We start from the raw sequence: 16,270 nt of genomic DNA, 5'->3' as shown, positions 1-16,270 counted from the left end.
TCTCTGTAGCCCCTTTAGAAAATTTAGAGATTTGAAAGTATCTTTTTGCATTCAGCTTCAATATGATCTTTACAATTCTGGGACACTCTAAAAATATAAAAATAAATAAATAAATGGTGAATAAATAAATAAATAATATCTTCATGCCCAGTGGGCTTTTGAATGGAATATCTATAGTTGACTCATGAATATTCGCTGGATTTATTCAGTGATGAATAAATCTGGTGCTTGACAACTATCAAGCGTCGTGCTTTGGATGCCATCTTCTTTTACCTACTTTCCCTAGGTTACTGCTTTACTGTTGTAATAGCTCCGAAGAGAGGATTTTGGATTGATTTGAAGTAACATGTGAAAATGTAGTCATGAGTTCCTTACAGTCTCCAGTGGAAATTTGTCCACATCAGAGAACCTTTGCATGAGGTGGCATGATTGGTTTTATATGTTCCAGGGAGGCCTAGTATTTGACAAGCTGGGAATGTTTTGGATTAAAATGGAAGCAGGTTGGCAGAATGATGTGAGGAAGCTTGCATAATGTATAATGCCTGTCAGCACCCTGCCCTGATCGAGCCAGTGCTTATGAGTCCCTCAGTTTAATGAGTCCAATATACACCTATGAGTTTTTATAAGCTAACACCAAAGCAAGTTAGAAAGAGTTGAAACACATATGTTTTTTGACCAACTGTGATATTTCAAGGGACTCACCCATGAGACTTTAAAATGCCTATAAAATTTTCTATTGGAAGCAGTTTCTGGCAGCAATAGTGTGCTTAGGGTCTAAATTTACACGGAGCTGTGAAGGTGTATCACCTTCATGATCTGAAGATCTGCCTTATGGTGACTCCTTCTTCCCCATTCTTCTACAGTCATGTGTTCATTTATTTTGGCCAGAAACTAAAACGTTTTGCTTAATCCAATGTCCCTTGACCTACACAGTTATTCAAGTTTAAAAAGTCCTGGCATTACCAAAAGCATTCATAGGTAGTAGAGTTGGGTGCTTATAATAGAATTATCTGATTAACTGAGGCTTGACAATGAATCCATTTTTGTTTCCTTTCTTATTGATGAAAATCTTATTTGAACATTTTCCCAACCTTATAAGTTTAATATAGTAAGTATAAGATAATTTTTCCCTAATGATTGAAGGTGTCGTGTCTGAGATCACATATATGAACAATTTACTTGCATTCAGAACAGTTCTTAGCATACAGTAGGTGCTTGGTGTGTATTCGCTGAGAAAAAGTGAGTGAATTGCACAATACTGCCATTACAGAAGATGTAAGAGAAGAATTTAAGTCTGCAATGACCCCAGGGCATGCATTGCCTATTTTTCCGTAAAAGATTATTTTCTACTCTTTATTTTATTTTTTTTCTGAAAGTGGAATGTGGAATCACTCAGTTTACTGTGCGAAATTTAGATGGGTTCTGATTAACTAACAAATATTTTTCTCCTTGTGTCCTTTGTAGATAAACTATTCAAAAAGATTGACAGTATTAGTGAGAAACAGGTTTGCTCAGATGTAGCTTAAGACACTGTAAAGCTGTCTTGAGCATTCAAGAATTTAGTGGGCTTTGTGTGTGCCAAAAGTCTTTATTTAACTTATACTATCCCAACTCCAAGATCAGAAAGTTCAACAATCCACAGAGTCAAAAGGAGTGCAGTGCAAGCCAAAGAGAGTGACAGGATCCACTGTGCATGTTGTATATTGCCCTCTTTTAAGAGATGCTTTTTCAAAGAAGACATGAAATGAGAATTCCCTAGCCAGGCTCTCCACTCTCATCATTACAGCATAATTGGCACGATGGTTTCCCTGACATCTGTACCAAAGATGTTGCTGATTGCTGAACGCATGATATTGGCAATAGTTGTCAGCTGTTCTGGGTTAGTGTAGCTGATGTAATCACCCAAGTTTCATTCATAACAAGCGCTCATCTTATATGGCCCCTTAACCACTTGAATATGGATTTGTGCTGTACAGGTCAGAGTTCAAGTATATATGCAGGATGAAGCAGTCCAGAATGTTCTGGTAGGTATTTTATTTGCCAACAATGTTTCTTTCAGTTCTGTCCAATAAAAATAGTTTAAGCGGATGGATGGTGTGGAGAGACAAGGTTCTTAAACCTATAGGTCTCTCTGATCTTTCATCTTTCCCCCTGAGATCTCTACTACACTTTTCATCAAAAGCACCAGATACACACTTCTTCAGGATTGATTCTCATGCCTGTTGCGCAGCAATTGATGATGTGTGCTTTCCTTGTGTAGCCATGTGGATGGTGTAACTGATCTTCCTTGTTCAGCAGTTAATAAGCACTTTGCTTTGCCTGGCAGACTCCTACTTCTCTTTTAAGACTTGGCTCAGGCATCCTCTCTGTAAGACTCATTTCTTGACACCCTCCTGCCCCCAACACTTCTGCTTCTGCTCTCATAATATCATGTGTTTATGTCTGTCAAAGCACTCATAGCACTGTATTGAAATTTTGTGGTATATATCTGTCATCCTTTCCAGAGTGTAAGTTTTTCTAGGTCAGTGGCTGCCTAGGATTTCAACTCCAATTTTTCTGATTTCAATCCCCCCCACAAACTCTTCACACTTTGTCACACATGGGTTACAAAGTGAAGCTATGGGTGCTTGAGCTCCAGAAATTTGTAAGAACAACACATTTAAACATGCACACAGTGTTATATGACTGCACATAATCAAATCCTTTTAAAGAGACAGGCCAGTATCTGAGGACTCTAGCAAAGTGCATACCAGAGGTCAAACTCGTTTAGGAGTTGATCATTCATTGTCTGAAGTTTCATATTGTGAACATAATCTATATGTGGAGGTGGATTGGCTGGAAATATTTGGTCTGTGCTTTACTTCTCTCTGATTTTTTCCCCCATAGTTTTGTAATAAGATGGGAATCTCGAGTGGTCTTACAAGTAGAGAGAATGATGTTGGTTCAGAATAGATGGCTGTGAGCCCGTGATGTGTGGACCAGAGGAGGGCTTCACTTCTTTCCTGCATTAACAGTGAGGGGTAAATGTCACTAAGTGGGCTTGGAGAGTTTTCCCAAAATGCTTAATTTCCCTCCTGAACAGGAGATAGCAGAGTTATGGAATCCCAGTTTTGGAAAACACTTTAAAGATTCTATTAATATATTGATGACAGATAGATGGAGTAGATAGTTCTAACTTTCCAAATCCACAATGCTCGATAATTGGTTAACAAACCAACCGTTAGCTCCTTTCCCAGACAAATGCTTTGCATTAACATAAGGTGGAGATACTTAGATTGATTTGCTTTGTTAGCCTGATCCATTACAGATATCACTTAATATTCCCAAGTGGTGTGTATATGTCTCTAGAGTGAAATTCAAAAAATATTTTACCAATATATATTATAACAGCACATGTCTTAGTCACATTCTCAGGTGTGCAAAAAAAGTAACTGTCTTTAGTTTCCCGACACTTGAATTTATCTCCATCTCTCCATCTTCATCTTAGAATCTTAGAATCTACATCTAAATCTTAGAAAATGCCAGACAGGGGCGCCTGGGTGGCTCAGTGGGTTAAAGCCTCTGCCTTCAGCTCAGGTCATGATCTCAGGGTCCTGGGATGGAGCCCCGCATCGCTCTCTCTGCTCAGCGGGGAGCCTGCCTCCCTTCCTCTCTTTCTGCCTGCCTCTCTGCCTACGTGTGATCTCTCTGTCTTTCAAATAAATAAATCTTAAAAAAAAAAAAAAAGAAAATGCCAGACAAATATAGTCATTTTAGGTTAAAACTGAGTCTATTCAAAATTTCCTTCTGCCTCTTTCCCGAGGCCATGCCATCATTTCTCCAGGATTCCATGCAGGAACTCTTGGACTCCCAAGTTTGTAGGGGTGTTCTATACCTCCACCAATTGTAACTAAACAGGTGGGGAACATAGGCCCAAGGATTCTAAGAAGTTGTCATTAGAGTCTAACTCTTGCTGGCCCTCTAATTCTTCTTTAGTCTTGTCTGATAGAATCTTTACTAAGTCTGGACTAGCAAACTCATTATAACAAATATTCCATGCTTATTGTTCAAACCGGGACTCAAACAATGCCAAAAATTCAGGGTTTTTCAGCTCAAAAGCCGTCCTTACAAAGACATTGTTTCTTCTAAAGATTCACAATTGTATTTTTAACCTCAGAAACTGAGTCTGGATCACTGTGTGTTGGGTCCATTGTAGTTGATTTTATTATAAACCTTATGGCTTACATATATATTATATATGTATAGTTTTCATGGGTAAATATTTTTAAAAAAGGAACCTGATCAGTAACTTCCTGCATCTTTGCAATAGCACAGCTCTGAGGGCATGAAGTTGGAGCACCCCAGCTGGCTGGACTGGTGGTGGCAGGGACTCTAGGAAACAAGGACATGAATTATAAATTCTTCAAATAATTATCCTTCCACATATATGAAACCATTCATTTTTATAAGTCTGATGGGACATTAAATGTTATGATGCTTCTAATCTCATTATAATGGAAGTTTATTCCTACAGTCTACTGAAGAAGTCAATTTTTTGCCTCTTAATGTTATTAACCATGATCAATAAAATATGGAAGAAGATAAATTCTTGCTATAAGTTCTTCAGAAGAAATTTATTATTTCAGTAGAAATTATTATTTAAGCATAATTTTAATTTTACATATTTTTCATGTTTTTTTGAGATAAGTGTGTATTTTGAAGGGGTGGGGTTGGAGTGCTTTATAGCTAGTGGGATTTCAGATTAAAAGTGTCAGTAATAAAATTAAAAAGTCAGGAAATGACAGATGCTGGTGAGGATGCAGAGGAAGGGGAACCCTCCTACACTGTTGGTGGGAATGCAAGCTGGTGCAACCACTCTGGAAAACAGCATGGAGGTTCCTCAAAATGTTGAAAATAGAACTACCCTATGACCCAGCAATTACACTACTGGGTATTTACCCTTAAGATACAAACGTAGTGATCCGAAGGGGCACGTGCACCCGAATGTTTATAGCAGCAATGTCTACAATAGCCAAACTATGGAAAGAACCTAGATGTCCATCAACAGATGAATGGATAAAGAAGATGTGGTATATATACACAATGGAATACTATGCAGCCATCAAAAGAAATGAAATCTTGCCATTTGCGACGACGTGGATGGAACTAGAGGGTATCATGCTTAGTGAAATAAGTCAATCGGAGAAAGACAACTATCATATGATCTCCCTGATATGAGGGAGAGGAGATGTAACATGGGGGGTTAAGGGGGTAGGAGAAGAGTAAATGAAACAAGATGGAATTGGGAGGGAGACAAACCATAAGTGACTCTTAATCTCACAAAACAAACTGAGGGTTGATGGGGGGAGGGAGGTTGGGAGGGGGGGTGGGATTATGGACATTGGGGAGGGTATGTGCTATGGTGAGTGCTGTGAAGTGTGTAAACCTGGCGATTCGCAGACCTGTACCCCTGGGGATAAAAATATATGTTTATAAAAAATAAATAAATAAATAAATAAGAATTAAAAAAAAGTGTTAGTAATATTGTGAGTGTTTAGCAGTTGCCCTGGCCCTTGTCCTGCAGGCCCCGGGACCCAGGGGATAGTAGAACGTCTAGAACCAGGCTGCCTGATTCCACATCCTGGCTTCTCTCTCTCTCTCTCTCTCATTTTTGTAGTTTCAAGTTTTTCTTTAAATTAGTTAACATACAGTGTAATATTAGCTTCATGTCTAGAATTTAGTGATGCATCACTTACATTCAATACCCAGTGCCCATCACAAGTGCCCTACTTAATACCCATCCCCCATTTAACCCATCCCCCCACCCACCTCCCTTCCAGCAACCCTCAGTTTGTTTTCTATAGTTAAGAGCTCCTTTGTGAATCACCCTGTTTCCCCCTACGTTCTTCTGTTTTATTTCTTAAATTCCACATGTGAGTAAAATCATATGATATTTGTCTTTCTCTGACTGATTTATTTCACTTAACATAATACCCTCTAACTGTCCGTGTCATTGCAAATGGCAGTTTTCATTCTTTTTGATGGCTGAGTGATATTCCATTTTACACACACACACACACACACACACACATATCACATCTTCTTTATCCATTCATCAGTTAGTGGACTTTTGGGCTATTTCCATAATTTGGCCATTGTGTCAACAGTGTTGCTGTAAACGTCCTGGTGCATATACCCCTTCAAATCTGTATTTTTGTATTCTTTGGGTAAATACTTAGTAGTGCAGTTGCTGAATCATAGGGTAGTTCTATTTTTAATATTTTGAGGAACATCCATACTGTTTTCCAGAGTGGCTGTACTAGTTTGCTTTCCCACCAACAGTGTACGAGTGTTTCATATCCAACACCAGTTGTTTATTATGTTGTTAATTTTAGCCATTCTTACAGGTGTGAGGTGATATCTTATTGTAGTTTTGATTTGTATTTCTGTGATAATGAATGATGTTGAGCATCTTTTCATGTGTCTGTTCTTTACTTTGCTCTTAATGAGTTGCTATAGGACCCCTCTGTGTCTCAACAGCCTTATCTGTGAGATAGCAACAATAACTCTACTGCAGAAGGTTGTTGTGGGGATAAAGTGAGTTACTGTATGTGGAGAGTTAGGCTAGGGAGTGAAATCTTAGCCATTAAACCTTGCTTTTTATCTAAATCCAAATGCACAATTTTTGTCTCCCAAACATGACATCCAAGGCTCATAATCATTAGATTACCTTATTTTTTTTAAAGATTAATTTATTTTAGAGGGAGAGAGAGAGAGAGAGAGTGAGCAAGTGTGAGTGGGGGGAGGGGCAGAGGGTCAGACCTAGGGTGGAGCTCAACATGGGGCTCGATCTCATGACACTGAGATCATGACCTGAGCTGAAATCAAGAGTCCCAACACTCAAGTGACTAACCCAGGTTCCCCTAGATTGACTGATTTCTCACAAACAGAAGTCAGACAGGTGAAAGGACTTGTTTCAGACTATTGCTGTTAATGGATGTTGTCAAGTTACATCACTGGGCAACTTTGGGATATTTACCATGTGTCAAGTGCTGTACTGGGGTGGATGGCAGGAACATGAAGTGGCCTTAAACATGGTCTGACTCCAGGGAATTTAGAAACATGGCAATAAAATGGGCACATGAAAGGTAGTTTTCAGAGAAAAATAGTTTATGCAAAGGGTCAGTTGGAACCATAATTGTGTAAGGAGAGTTTAACTTGTGCTGACATGGGCTGAATGTCCAGGACTTTGTGTGTCGCACTCCTCTTCATGCATCTTGTGTCAGGTGTCTCCTTCATCTCGAAGTTTTCCCTGACCCTACTGCAAGTCTCCTCTGACACACACGGCAAAGAATGGTGAGGGAATTCCAAGTAGGAGGAATAGCATAAACAAAGCACTGAAAACATTGGAGATCTTATGTGCGTTTGGTTCTGCGAAAATGTAGTGTGTACCACGGGAAGTGGTAGGGATGTTGCTGAGGTAGAGCACGTGATGGTAAGCCGTTAGAAGCGTTTAGGCAAAATGTCGTTATGATCAGGCTTTACATGTTAGGAAACAATCCAATGTCCATGTGGAGGATGGTGTTCCTGGGGACAGGACCAGAGATAGGGAAACTGTTGGGAGGCTATTATAATAGTCCAGGTAAGGGTTGTTGCTGGTACCTACTAGTTGTTACGATAGGCATAGAGAGGAGGGGATGGATTCGTGAGCTATTCGAGAGGAGAAATCTGCAGAGTTCAGGAGTGATATGAGTGCTTTGTGTTCATTAGAAAGCATCATTGCCTGAAATGGGGTTCTTAGGAGAAGAAGCAATATTAGACAGATGGGAATCATGAGTGTGAAGAACCTATCAGACATCCAGATAGAGGAGTCTTGTTGAGGTTGGATGTGAGTTAGTTACTGGCATACATGGGTGAACTGGGCCAGGACAAGTGTGGCCTGAGCAGAGTGGTAAGCCAGGATAGGTCTGGGAAACACTCGTATTTCAAGGTTGGAGGAGGAAGAAGAGACCCAAAGGAGCCTGAGAAAGAACAAAAATGGGGACAGAAACAGGAGTGCAGGGAGTGGGAAGGAAGTAGAAGGAAACCAGTGCGGATTACTTTTGAAAACTTGGCTTGTAAGGTTTGGATAGAGAAACAATAATTAGAAGACAATAGGCAAAAAATAGGTAAGCAAAGGGAGGTTTGAACAGGGAAGCCAGGAGAAACCTGCTAGGATGGTTCAGGCATGGGGCTGTGACCGAAAGAACCAGAGTGAGAACAGAGAATAGAAGAGAAGAAAAGGACACTGTGGGTATTAATAAGGAAGGTTTTTTGGGCTGGGAGACCTGCAAATGATGCTGCTGTTGTCAAGAAGAAGGTCATCCCCAGTTGGGCTATTTCCAGGGATATGTTCTTCTAGCTTGATCATAGTACGGAAATTCTAAACAGAACAAGATGTAATAGTGTTATTATTTAAAATCAGATTCTGTTTGTAGATACTAGAAAAAAGTGTTTCGGTGATGTTTTTCATGGGCACCCGCTTCTTATTTAAATGTACTGAGACTGTGCCTTAAAGTGACAAAGGAAGATAATACCAGTTTACATCCCTTGAATGGCAGGCAGGCAGTATAGCATACTGGGTAAACTCCCAGACTCTGCTAGTTCCCACTTTAAATATGGGCGTTCAAGTAGAATACCTTCTTGAAACTGTTGTTTTGATGACTCAGTGAGATCATTCTACACATAAGCGTAGTGGCTGGACATAATAAGCACAGGAGAAAAGATTAGTCATTATTGTTATTCCTATAGTGGCAGCGACTCTTACATGTGATTTTTATGCAAATTGCAGTTTATTGAACAGAGTTCCAGTAGTTTGAAATTTATAGTAATTATAATTAGTAAACTTGTATTTGCTTTGAGCTGTTCGTTAACAAAATAAAATTTACAGAAATTATTAAAAGGAAATAATTATCTACTTAAGAAAGCTGCTTTTTCACCGTTTTAAGAAGGCTCTCCACATACACATGATTGAATTCCATGTAATCTAAAGCTAACAGGCAGATCATTGGGGTATGTTCCAAGTTATTTAAATTTGTTATGGAGTGCAGAATGTCTACTAAATAACATTTAACCCAATGTAGTCACAGGAGACGTAGCCTTAAAATTTATTTGTTTATGTATATCCTATAGCAGAAAAATTCTACTGAATTCAGGAAATATTTCTCTCAAATAGGTCAGAATTACCAAGGAGTTTGGTAGCTTTTTGTTTACTTTTGGGTGTGTATAATTTTATTGCTGAGACTAGGAAGGGCTTTATTTTATGTTCCCTCTGAAATATGGCATTCTCGGGGACTGTATTCTACATATGGGAGGTATTCAATAACTATTACTAGTATTTATGCAGGAATAAAATAAAATTTTTGTAATCATTTCAGAAATTGGTTCATTATTGCATGCAGCTTTTTGGAACATTTCAGTGTTTACTTTAGTCAGCTAGTGTCAGGATGGGAAGATATCTCACTTTAATTAATGGTTTGATTTTCTTCGGGAACATATATTTATAAATTATTTCCCTTTCTTTCCCAGAGATTAGACTAATTCATTATGGACAGGCTTCTTGGAAATGTGATGCTTAGCATCAGCCTGTGGTTATTATTTTTATGAACAACATGAGTCAGGTTTTTTCTCATGGAGGATTGAGGTTTCATATCAAGGAGTATCATTTACAATCTCATTTCCTCCATAAAACTCTGTGAGATATGATATATTTTAAGCTCAATCTGGAAAGACACTAAGATTTGTAACAGTCTTGAAGTAAAGTTGTTTCCTTAAAAGGTTTTCAAATAACCATTGATTTCCCTTTTTACAACTATGGTTTTGGCTAGTTGAATGAAAAAAAAAGAGACAAATTTGGGTGTCCCATGCCAGGATGCCTATCAGAAGAGCATTTACAAATAAGAGAGGGCCAGGCCCTTCATTGTCCTGGGTGAATTTTAGGCTTGAGTTAAATCAGAAGGGAAAATTATCATATAATCTTTCACTTCTATTCCAGATGAGATTACTCATTGATCCTGACCAGATCTCCCTTCCCCTCCCCATTTTACAGTATCTGTTTCCTGTCTTTGGAGAAAAGCACTGTCTTTTCAGAAATGAATCTGAAGAGATTCCAGCATGGTCAGTGCGGTCTAATTTAGCTGATACAGAGATTCAGGTTTGAGGGAAAGATCTGAACCGGGGAAGAAGATCCCCAAGAGTCCAGAGTCCCATCTCGACAGTGTTTTGGGTCTTTATTCTTAGAGATCTCTAAAATATCTCTTTCAGCAGGTTGTACTGAATAAGGTATTCCAGTAAGATAGTCTAATTGTTATAGCACTGCACCAAACCCAGTAGTTTATGTTTTCTATAACTTTATATCCAGTGATTAGTGAAATGATATAAACCTCAGTGGTGAAATAAGTCTATGTCTTCTCAATCACTGTTTCAGTTTTTCCATCTAAAAATATGCATTGAAAAATGGCACACTTACCAAGAGCAAAACAAACAAAAAAGCCGCCCTTTTTGAAGCCTGATGGCTGATAACCCTTGACAAAAGAAATGAATCCTGCAAGAGATCTTCTGATTGTAAGTCTAAAGAACCACTTAGATTAATAGTATGCAATTAAAAACATTTAGTAAATCCTTTTTTCTTAAACATGTTTTGATTTCCCGCCCCTAATTTTTTCACTTCTATTTCATCTAATCATTGAAGTTTCAAAATTCCCTTAAAACCTGGATGAAATCTTTTCTTTCCCAATTATAAGTAAGATTTCAAATGCAAATGGAGCGTGGAAGTTGAGTAATTAAAATTCACACTAAGGTATAAATGACTAATACCAGAGTCTTTTCACAAAGCAGGGATCATTTGCTATTCAAAGGAAGGGCCTGAAACTGGTCTGTACTAGAAAGAGGCATAATGCAAATTGGATGTGTTGTTCACCATTTCTTCTGTTTCCGTGTGACTCTGTTTATGTCTTGAATCAATAGATTGACTCTACATATCACCAATAACACATTCATCACTTCTGCATGTTATCTCTTGGCTTTTGTAAAGTGTATAGAATTGGAATAATTATAACTCGGGCTATTCATAGATTAAAAACATATGATTTGAAACAAACATACCTTTAAGAAAAGACAACATTTGGAACTTGTTATCTTTGTAAGAATGGTTTTTGTTTTTTTTTTTTTCTTTTTGAAAAGACAATCGTATGGGATTCTAATGGTCTGGCTGACCTAAGAGAGGAGCAGTAAGGGGCTTAATGCTTTTCTTTCCTCACACAGTTTTCCTGGCCAGTGCCTGTGATTTGAATGATTGGCAAGCTCTGTTACTGAGTTCTTGGGAAAACAAATGATCTCATAGATGGAGCTGTTCCACGTTAGGAAGTGCAAGAATTATGAAATGCAGTCACAGCAGGGAAAGAAGTTTGTTTGCATTGGGATGGCGACCTTTTGTTTCTAGGGTACCATAGAGTGGATGTGGCTAATAAATGCCTTTACTGTGGTTATGAGGAGAAATTCTGGTTTCTTTCACCCCCTCTCTTCCCATTTAATTCTTTTTTGTTTTTTTTTTTGGTTTTTTGTTTTTTTTTTTTTTTTGATCCAGGTTTTTGGCAGCATCTCTAAGTCATGTGATATGCTTGAGGCTACCAGGTGAGAATACCTTTTGGCTTGGATTTGATTCCAGGAAGCAGAGCTTCTTGGTTCCTGGCTTTTCTAGAACATTCAACCCTATAGTCCCCTCAGTGGTTTGTAGTCATTTGTCTGTGTTGAAGTGATATATATTGTTTCTGCTGTTGTTGTAGGAATTCAACAAGAGTTTAACTAGGACCCGTTTACATCTTCTCATATATTGAGGAAGCTGTGGCAAGGGGGAGAGGTGGAGACCTTGCCCTGGGGAAAGACTTGTTCTGTGACGGGACTCAGGCCAGGAAGAAGAGTTCACAGTAGTTAGTCCCCAGCACATCTGGTCAGCTCAGACACATAGTTGGTTCTCTTCTTTTTGCATGTCTGGGTGGCTCCTAGCAACAGAGCTTCAGCTTTTATCTTTCTACTGTCTGCTCCTTAAGTGCTTTCCTGGACCCTTGGGCTCAGAAGATTGTTAATAGAGAAGAATCTTCTCCCTCCATCTTTCTAGTTTTGATCTCTAAGCTGATTCGGACCCCCCCCCCCTTTTAAAATAGACTATTTTTAAGAAAAGTTTTGGGTTTACAGCATAATTGAATAGAAATACAGAAATTTCCTGTATACCCCCCCTGCAACCTTCCTCACTAGTTTACATCAGCGTCCACTCTTGGTGTTGTACGTTTCATGGGTTTGGACAAATGTGTAATGACATATAGCCATCATTAGAGTATCACGAAGATAATTTTACTGCCCTAAAAATCCTCTCTGCTCTGCCTATTCACCCCTCCATTCTCCTAATCCCTGGCAACCACTGATCTTTTTACTATCTCCATAGTTTTGCCTTTTCCAGAAGGTCATATATTTATAATCATATAGTATGTAGCCATTTCAGGTTTCTTTTCCCACTTAGTAATATATATTTAAGATTCCACCATGACTTTTCATGGCTTAATTGCTCAATTTTTTTAGGTGCTGAGTGATATTCCATTGTCTGAATTATTTACCCATTCACCTATTGATGGCAATCTTGGATGCTTCTGAATTTTGGAAATTATGGTAAAGCTGCTATAAATACTCTTGTGTGGCTTTCATGGGAACAAATTTTTATAAAATTTATAAATAAATTTTCATAGGGTCTCCTGGGTGGCTCAGTCAGTTAAGTGTCTGCCTTCAGCTCAGGTCATGATCCCAGGGTCCTGGGATTAAACCCCACATTGGGTTCCTTGCTTAGTTGGGGCCTGCTTCTCCATCTCCCTCTGCCTGATGACCCCCCCGCCCGCTGCTTGTGTTCTCTCTCTCTCTCTAATTCTGTCAAATAAATAAATAAAATCTTTAAAAAAAAATAAGTTTTCATAAATTTTCAACTTCTTTGGGTAAATTTTACCAAGGAGTGTGATTTCTGGATTGTATGGGAAGAATTTATTTAGCCAAACTGTCTTCTAAAGTGGCTGTACCAGGGGCGCCTGGGTGGCTCAGTGGGTTAAGCCGCTGCCTTCGGCTCAGGTCATGATCTCAGGGTCCTGGGATCAAGCCCCTCGGGCTCTCTGCTCAGCAGGGAGCCTGCTTCCTCCTCTCTCTCTGCCTGCCTCTCTGCCTGCTTGTGATCTCTCTCTGTCAAAAAAATAAATAAAATCTTTAAAAAAAAATAAAAATAAATAAAGTGGCTGTACCATTTTGCATTCCCACCAGGAATAAATGAGAGCTCTTGTTGCCCCATGTTCTTGCCAGGATTTGCTGTTGTCAATGTTCTGGATTTTGGCTATTCTAATGGATAGGTAGAGGTATTTCACTGTTATTTCTTTTCATTTTCTTCTCTTTCTCTTTTTTGGTTAAGACTTATTTATATATTTATTTGAGAGAGAGAATGCACTCAAGCTGTAGGGAGTGGCAGAGGGAGGGGGAGAGAGAGAATCTCAAGCAGATTCCCCACTGAACACGGAGTCCAGTACAGGGCTTGATCTCAAGACCTGAGATCATGACCTGAGCTGAAATCATGAGCCAGAGGCTTACTGACTACTGATTACTGACTGAGCCACCCAGGCAACCCCTCATTGTTTTAATATGCAGTTCTCTAATGACATTTGTTGTTGAGAATATTTTCATATGCTTATTTGCCATTTGTGTATCTTCTTTGGCTTGGTATTTGTTCAGCTCTTCAACCCATTTTATAAATCAGATTATTCATTTTCTTATTGGTAAGTTTTAAGAATTCTTTGTATATTTTAGATAGGAGCCCTTTATCATATAGATAAGCTTTATGCAAACATTTTCTTCCAGTCTGTAGCATGTCTTTTTATTCTCTTGATCATGTCTTTTGCAAAGCACAAGTTTTTTATTCTAATGAAGTCCAGCTTATCAATTTTTCATTCATGTCTTTGGTGGTATATCTAAAAAGCCATTCCCATACACAGAGTAATCTAGATTTTCTTCTATGTTGTCTAGTTTTATGGTTTTGTGTTACATTTGGGTCTATGATCTGGTTTGAATTACTCTTGTGAAGGGCATAGAGTCTATGCCTAGTCTTTTTTTTGCCTGAGTATGTCCAGGTGTTCTAGCACCATTTGTTGAAAAGTCTATCTTTTCTCCATTATATTGTCTTTCTTCCTATGTCTGGGATCAGTTGACTATATGTGGTTCTGTTTCTGGGTTTTCTATTCTTTTCTATTGATCTACATATCTGTTCTTTCACCAGTACCAGACTGTCTTGATTGTTGTAACCTTATAGAAAGTCTTAAAGTTGGGTAGTGTCAGTCTTCCAACTTTCTTCTTTTCCTTCAATATTGCATTGGGTGTTCTGGGTCTTTAGCTTTTCCATATAAACTTTACAATCAGTTTGATGATATCCAAAAAATAACTTGTTGGGATTTTGACTGGATCTATAGATCAAAGTTAGAAGAACTGACATCTTGACAAGAATTGATCCTGATTATTCTTTAAGTTCAGATTTGTTCAGGCAGGTATGATCTTATTATAACCCCCTGAGATAAGCAAACTATAGAAATCAAGGATCAGAGAAGCTGGGTAATTAGTTCAAGGTCACCAGGTGGGAAATGGTAGAGACAAGATTTAAGTGTCTCATAGACCTTGCTCTGAGATAGTTTCCAAGGTAGTATCATGTAGTGATTCAGGGAGCAGGCTCTGGTGCCAATATAGCAGATTTTAAACCTTGGCTCTGGCACTTGCTGGATGTATGACCTCTCTTGCTTCAGATTTCTCATATATAAAATAGAGTGGTAATAATAGTACCTGCTTCATAGAGTTGTTTGGGGGATTAATGGAATTGGTCATGGGCAATGATGTGAACAGTGTCTGGAACATAGTAAGAGCTTAATGAGTTTTAACTATTGCCAGTATGCCCATTCCCTGTTGGTCATAATGCCCTTTGGAGACTGGGCCTTAGCATGTAGGCGATTCAGACTAAATATTATAGAAAAGGAAGTGACCATTTGGCATGTCTAGAAGAATGCCTACATGTTGGTACAGAGGGAGCTTTGAACCTAGTAGTGGTGAGCCCATGTGATAGTGCGATATCTTTTATTCCAAAGTTTGATAAAAGCCTTAAAGTGGAAATAACTCCACAAAAGACAGATCTTGCCTTGAAATTTTTCCAAGGAATAGGTAATTGGTATGGCAGATATTTTTCTCAGCACAAAAAGATTGCATACCAGAATTTGGGATCAGGGGCAGAACAGAAAGGAAAAAGATGTTTAAAGAGAAAACTAAATTGAATTTAGATTAATAAATCAATTAAATTAAATTAAAATGAATTTGATTTCTCCCTAATAAGAGAAGTGAAAACCCAAATACTAAGAAATGGTATTTTGTTACAAATATTATCATCATAAATATTATTACACTATTAAATATCTAAGATTTTTTTTTTACAACCTGCTTTCTCGCCAAGAACCAGTTATTATCCTCTTAGGAGTGATAAAGCCCCTGTTGAAGAGGCATGATCTATACTATAGTTGCTTCATCTCTCACATGGGCTTGATACCTTTAAAACTTTTAAATTGATCTATAGACCAAAGCACTTTTGATGGAAGTTTATTTTTGGTTTGAGACTGGTAGGAGAGGATGAATTTTGGGATTCTCCTTAACACTCCCTTGCTACTTTGTTTTTAGTTGGATCTTATATACTTGGATTGAGTATGATAGCTATTAGTTTGTTATGAGATTATGGCTAAATTCTGTAGCATCTCATTTTAGGCCTCTATCAGGGCTGCGTGCTGCCTAATTCCTCTGTCTTCTTATGACCCATCCATGACAGCCAAGCCTGTCACTTCACTTTGCTCTACATCTCAGGTACTCTCACTTTCTCTAAGATTTCTTTTTAGTGCTTTTCTGTCTATTCAGAAAGCCCTCCTACTTTTTTAGTCAACACAGGTACCTTGCTTCCTCAAATAACCAGCTCAGGAATCATTTCTTGTGTTACTCCCCCTACAGTCATCTTTTATTTCTCACTAGGTCACTTGCCCTTTGTCTATGCCACACAGTCTTACCCTTGGCAAGACGTGTGTGTGTGTGTGTGTGTGTGTGTGTGTATGTGTGTGTGTGTGTGTGCATGCTTGGTTTCTTTTTAGTTCACATGGGTACTTATTGTTTTACAACTAGATTATAAATCTTTATTGGCAGGGATTGTTCTTTC

General features: G+C 38.5%; 1 long non-coding RNA gene across 2 annotated transcripts in view; it reads left to right on the top strand.

The window, feature by feature from the left end:
• Positions 1–16,270, top strand: part of LOC125101746 (uncharacterized) — a 164,915-nt gene that overhangs the window by 125,967 nt on the left and 22,678 nt on the right. For both annotated transcript variants that reach the window (XR_007127913.1, XR_007127912.1), the window contains exon 5: positions 11,603–11,649. This is a non-coding gene — a long non-coding RNA (uncharacterized LOC125101746). The remainder of the gene's footprint in view (positions 1–11,602; positions 11,650–16,270) is intronic.

Source organism: Lutra lutra, chromosome 6 (genome assembly GCF_902655055.1).
Source record: "Lutra lutra chromosome 6, mLutLut1.2, whole genome shotgun sequence".
NCBI classification, from domain to species: Eukaryota; Metazoa; Chordata; class Mammalia; order Carnivora; family Mustelidae; genus Lutra; species Lutra lutra.
Note: the sequence above shows the minus strand (reverse complement) of the source record. Positions and strands in the feature narration are given on the sequence as shown.